At 43.4% G+C, this 6,417-nt stretch overlaps 1 protein-coding gene across 4 annotated transcripts in view; it reads right to left on the reverse strand.

Moving 5' to 3' along the window:
- Positions 1–1,253, reverse strand: part of pskh1 (protein serine kinase H1) — a 50,078-nt gene extending 48,825 nt beyond the window's left edge. For 3 of the 4 annotated variants that reach the window (XM_048546616.2, XM_059651631.1, XM_048546618.2), the window contains exon 1: positions 1,014–1,253. The gene's annotated coding sequence lies outside the window, so the exon portion shown is untranslated. The remainder of the gene's footprint in view (positions 1–1,013) is intronic. The other variant, XM_048546617.2, reaches the window with a different exon arrangement.
- Between the last annotated feature and the right edge of the window lie 5,164 nt (positions 1,254–6,417).

The raw sequence follows: 6,417 nt of genomic DNA on the forward strand, positions 1-6,417 counted from the left end.
TAAAGAGTCATAGAGTTTTTACAGAAGGACAGCATTCAGACCATTCTCATGACACTAGTAAAGAAACATCCATCTATGCTATTTCCATTTTTCTGCACTTAGCCCATAGTCATGCACACTAAATAATTTCTAGTGTTCATCTCAACAGGGCTTGAATGTCTTGACAGCTCTCTCCTCTACCATCTTTTTAGGCACTGAGCTCTGGTTACAGTCAACCCTCTGGATGATACTTTTTCTTCAAATTTCCTCTAACCTTCCTGCTCTTTTTCTTAAAAATATGCACCTGAGTTATTGACCCATCTAAAAGGGAAAAGTTTCTCCCTATCTACCCTGTCTGTGCCCCTCAGAACTCCACACACTTCGATCAGATCCACCCTATCCCCATCAACCTTCTCTGCTCAAAAGGAAAACAAAACCAGCCTACCTAGTCTCTCTTCATAGACAAAAATCACTTCAGCCTAGGCAACACCCTAGTGAATATCTTCTGTATCCTCTAATGCAATCACATCTTCAAATACAACCAGAACTGCACAATAGCTCCAACTGTAGCCTAACTAACATCATATACAACTCCAGCGTAACTTTCATGCTCTTGCACTCAACATCTTGACTAATAAAGGCAAATATCCCATGTAACTCTTGACCACATAATCCACCCGTCCTGTTGCCTTCAAAGACCTTCGAATAGGCACACTAAGATATTTGATCAATCCTCTGTACTGCCTAGACTCTTATCAACATACTTCCTGGCCAATATAATACTCTGCAGGGTATTTTGGCTCTTTTATTTCTTCTAGGAACATTCTGCTGGTCCCAGTCCCAATAAAGAATCCAATATTGGCTGCTGACAAGTCTGAAAGAACATCCTCTAATATGATCGATGACAAGAATCGGCTTTCATTTTATAAAGAGACTGACAATTAAGAAATGCGGTGTCTGAAAGTTTAAAAGGTGAGCTCATTTCGATATGCAATGAATAAAAGGGAGTGGTGGCGGGGGGCGCAGTTACAGACCTGCAAAACTGTTCAAACTGTCGGTCCCCAGCCACAGCTAACGGTTAGGGAGATGAATCCTGCGGCCCGAGAGGTCCGGTCCCGGCCCGGCCCTCACCTGACTCAGCTCAGCAACTCCTTTCCAAGCAGGCCCTGCTGCGCTCCTGGTCCTGCTCATGCCAGCCTAAGAAGCCGGGCCGCAATGAAGCAGCTGCTGCTGCCTCACGGTCGACAGACTCCAAATCCCAACGCCCTCCTGAACTCTCCCCGACCTCACGCACCAGCCGGGGCGCGATGGCGTCACTTCCGCGCGGCGGCACGCCGGCGCTTCAGGGGTTGTCATAGCAACGCCAGCCAGGCGGCCTGCTTCTCTATGGACGTTACCTTCACACATTTCGTTCATCGGAATGGTAGCAGCACGAACAAAGGCAGCCACTATTTACTGCCTTTGAGAAGTTGAACTGCCGCAGCCTTTATGGTTGTACTCCCACAGCGCTGTTCGGGAGCGTGGTGTAAGGTTTTGCCTCTGTGACACTGAAGGGACGGTGATGTCCGTCAAAGTCAGGATGCCGTATGCTTTGGAGGGAAATTTGTGTGTTGTTCCCAAATGTCTATTTCCCTTGCTCTTTCGGTTGGTACAGTTGGAAGTTTGGAGAATGCCTGTGAGGGATACAGGGCTTCCTGTGGATGCTACACACAGTTGCCACCGTGCGACTATAGCGGGCAACTACTAACTTTGACGAAGCAATTAAAATCCGAGATGCTCAAGGCATTGAAGGGTGGAAAAACTCGCAGCAATACTTGGAAATGAATGTACTGGTTAAATTGGAACACTGTTCTGAAGTTTACCAGTTGGACCAGTATACATCTTTCACATGTTTTACTGCTTCTCCTTCTGAGGGAACAGATATTGCAAAGAGTTTTGGGTCGGAGGAGACTACAGACATTATCTATTGAGTCATTGCTTAACCATGAGACAATTCTAAGTCAAGGAACACAAGATGACAGGTGGATGGAATTTAGTGCAAAACGTTAGGACAGCGTTTTTGGAAAACCAGCCAGGAAGTTGGCATTGGAACAGTTAAGTCCACACGTAACAAAAGCCTGATTGAAGGTTTCCTCAGCAGATGAGTTGAGGCAGGGTGAGAGTTGGGTAATGTTACATTAGTTGAAATAGGTTGTTTTAGTTATGCTGCAAATATGTGTGATTTGAAGCCTACCTTGGTCTCAAATGTGACACCAATGTTGTAAACAGTTAATTCAAAATTTCCAAGGAGAGAAGTGCTATTGATAAACTAGGGATTGGAGTTTATGGTGATGATTTTGGTCCTCCCCATAAGCAATTGGGAAACATTTCTGCTCACCCAGTGTTAAATGGTGGTCAAGCAGTCTGAAAACTAAAAATAATGGATGGAGTGTGAGTGAACTTTGTCAGAATTGTGTATTATAGTGCACGTTTGGTAACAGATGCAGCATTTTCAGATTATGTTACCGAGGGGGTGGCTTGCAGACGAGCCTGAGGAGAAGAACAAGGACAAATCTTTGGGGGAAACCGGAAAAACACATTATGGAAGTGGAAAAAGTAGGAACAGGTGATCCTCTGGCAATGACAAGATAAATAAGAATGGAATCAGAAGAGAGTCTTGTGGCATCGTAATATCCCTACCTCTGAGCCAGGATGTCTATGTTCAAGTCCTGCCCCAAGAGCATGTAATAACATCTCCACTACTGGTTAATTAGGAAAAAAAATTGAATCAGGTGATTACAGTTCCACACAGCTGAATGAAATCTAGGAGCATTGGTAGAGAATTATGTAATCATTATGATAATGGTGTTATAATAGTAATGTTACTAGACAGAAGTACAAGTAATTGTTCTGGGAACATGAGTTCAAATCCCAGCATGGAAACTAGTTTAATTTAAATACAAATCATTAAATCTTGAATTAAAATCTCTGTAATCATGACTATGAAATAACTGGGCTTTTTTAAACGTCTACCTGGTTAACAAATGCCTTTTGGGTACAGAAATCTGTTGTCATTACCTGGTCTGACCCATGTGGGACTCCAGGTACACAGTGACATGGTTGGCTCTTAAATTCACTCTGCAGGCACTTAGTTGTACAAAACTGCTGCAGGACAGTAAAACATTAGTAAACCAGGGCAGTATACCTGGCATTGACCTAGGCAGCAGAAATGACAATGTGACATATGTAGATATTGGAGACATTGGTCCAAATATTCCAGAACACTGGATTCTGAGAAGGCTCCAGCCATTTGGAAAACCGCTAATGGAATACTCCTTCTGAAGAAGGGAGGGACCCCACAGAAAGCAGGAAACTATACGTCTATAAGTCTATAAGAACTATAAGGTTAATATTTGTCATTGTGAAAATGTTGGAGTCCTTTATTAAGGGAGAAATAGAGGGACAGTTAGAAAAACATAATGTAATTAAACGGCGTCAACATGGTTTTGTGAAACAAGGTGAGCTTGGATAGGATACAAAGACAGAATTGAACAGAAACATGACAAATTTAAGAGTTCAGGGCTAGACTAGGAGAATCTCAGAGGAAATTTGACCTGATGTAGTAGGAGGCAGCTAAGTGGCAGCCTGAGTCTTAGCAATAAAGATGTCCAAGAGTTTCTTGAATTGTTGAAATGAGAGTTACCAAAGTTGTTGCGAAGATAAAATGCTGCAGATGTTGAATATCTGAAACATAAAATGAGTGACATTTAGCAAGGTAGACAGTAATGTCCCCGAAAGCAAAACAACTAAGGTTTCAATATATAAACTGTAAGAACTGAAGCAGATGTCCAACATTTTAAGGCCAATTGAGAGGAGGAAAATAAATGGAGAAAACTAGAAAGGGAAGAGAAACAAGGGACGAGGGGGTATCAGAAGGAAGGGATCGGGAGAGGAAATACAGAGGGGACAAAGGAATGTGGGGGCTAAGGAAATTTCATCAAGGAGTGTCTATAAATGTGATCACAGATAATGGGAACTGCAGATGCTGGAGAATCCAAGATAACAAAGTGTGAAGCTGGATGAACACAGCAGGCCAAGCAGCATCTCAGGGGCCCAAAAGCTGATGTTTCGGGCCTATAAATGTTTTTGTTTCTTAGTCCTTGATGAGTAATATCACAAACTTTGCCTTTTTGCAAGGGGAAGAGTGGGATCACATTCCTTTGAAGTCCTAAATTGTTTCACCCACAAATCCATGTTATTTTGTCATACTGGATAGTGCTTGTAGCAGTCATCAGTATTAACCCTTTCAGCCCAATATACATAGAACATAGAAAAGTATAGCACAGTACAGGCCCTTCGGCCCACGATGTTGTGCCGTGGAATAATCCTAATCCAAAAATAAAATAACCTAACCTACATTCCCCTCAATTCACTGCTGTCCATGTGCATGTCCAGCAGTTGCTTAAATGTCACTAATAACTCCGCTTCCACGACTACCACTGGTAAGCTATTCCATGCGCTCACAACTCTCTGGGTGAAGAACCTCCCTCTGACGTCTCCTCTATACCTTCCTCCTAACACCTTAAAACTATGACCCCTCATGGCAGTCACTCCTGCCCTGGGGAAAAGTCTCTGGCTAACGACTCTATCCATGCCTCTCATTACCTTGTACACCCCAATCAGGTCACCTCTCTTCCTCCTCTCCAGAGAGAAAAGTCCGAGCTCAGTCAACCTCTCCTCATAAGACAAGCCCTCCAGTCCAGGCAGCATCCTGGTAAACCTCCTTTGCACCTACTCCAAAACCTCCACATCTTTCCTATAATAGGGCGACCAGAACTGGACACAATAGCTGAGTGGCAACTTTGAGGGAGCTATGCACTTGAACACCAAGATCCTGCTGTTCCTCCACACTGCCGAGAATCCTGCCTTTAATCCTATATTCAGCATTTAAGTTCGACCTTCCAAAATGCATCACTTCGCATTTATCCAGGTTGAACTCCATCTGCCATTTCTCAGCCCAGCTCTGCATTCTGTCAATGTCTCGCTGAAGCCTGCAATAGCCCTTGATACTATCAACGGCACCTCCAACCTTTGAATCATCAGCAAACATACTAACCCACCCCTCAACCTCCTCATCCAAGTCATTTATAAAAACTACAAAGAGCAGAGGCCCAAGAACAGAGCCCTGTAGGACACCACTCTGCACTGACCTCCAGGCAGAATACTTACCATCTACAACCACTCTCTGCCTCCTGTCAGCCGACCAATTCTGAATCCAGATAGCCAAATCACCCTGTATCCCATACCTCCTGACGTTATGAATGAAAATACAACTTGTATCTCTTCTGCACTCCAAACTGCAACACTTCTGCACGTCACTAATTCTTATCTCTTCTGCATTTCCAATTTTAACTGCACCACTAGTCTTCAGCTACCTAGACCTAATCCTCTGGGTTTGCCTCCTTAAACATTGCTGCCTTACTACCTCTCTACTGCTTTCCATCTTAAATCCTTTTGCTTTGAGTAAGCTTTTAACCATGTGCTCCAGTGTCTTTATATTTGGCATGGTGTCAAATTTTATTTTGTATCAGTCCATTGAAACACCTTGGGATTTTTTACTACATAAATACAAGTTGTTTTTGTAATTGAGAATGACGTTAACTAGTAGAGTAAATATTTACATTTATTTGATTTATTTATTGCCACGTGTATCTTGTTACAAAATAAACTGAAAAGTGGTGTATCATGTCTCCACTCTCTGGCACCATCTTAAAACTCAGAAAAGTAAATGAAAATATAGAATACAAAGGCAGAAAAATGAAGAAATAAAGAAAGTATCCAACTTCACAGTCCTTCTTGTTAAGTGTTGTGTCTTGGGCCGTCAGCCTTGTGGCCTGCATGAGTTCCCTTTCCCATGCCGCCGCCATTTCTAAAATGCCGTTATCTCACCTCCACCAATGTCCTCACCACTATGAGTTCACACTGGACTTTGCCAATACAGATGCCATTGATGCTGCTGGACTCCACTTCTGACCCATCTGTCCAAGGCAGCCACTGCAAATGTTGTCGGGTCTCGTACTGTGCTGAAACTTGACTCCACAGCTGCCTCTATGAGTCTATGTTGGAAGCAGATGCCCCAGGGAACCCAAACTTGCCTCTGCAGCAGCAGCCATGAGTCAGTGCTAGAACTACTTCAATGATGCAGAAGCCACCAGGAACTCAAACTGGCCTCTGACACCACTGCCACAAGTCTGCTGGGCCCAGTCACTGCCATCGATGCCATCACCACACCTGACCTCTTCACCAGGAGGTAAGTAAAACAAAATAGAAGGTAAAAATAAGTGAGAAGAGGGATTAAAAAAAAACAAAAAAAGGAACAATAAAAATGAATGGAGCAGATAAGCCCCAGGCTCAGAAGCCCTCCTCCACTGCCACCTTACATTTATTGCAGTAAATATA

The sequence above is a fragment of the Stegostoma tigrinum genome, chromosome 16 (genome assembly GCF_030684315.1).
Source record: "Stegostoma tigrinum isolate sSteTig4 chromosome 16, sSteTig4.hap1, whole genome shotgun sequence".
NCBI lineage: Eukaryota > Metazoa > Chordata > Chondrichthyes > Orectolobiformes > Stegostomatidae > Stegostoma > Stegostoma tigrinum.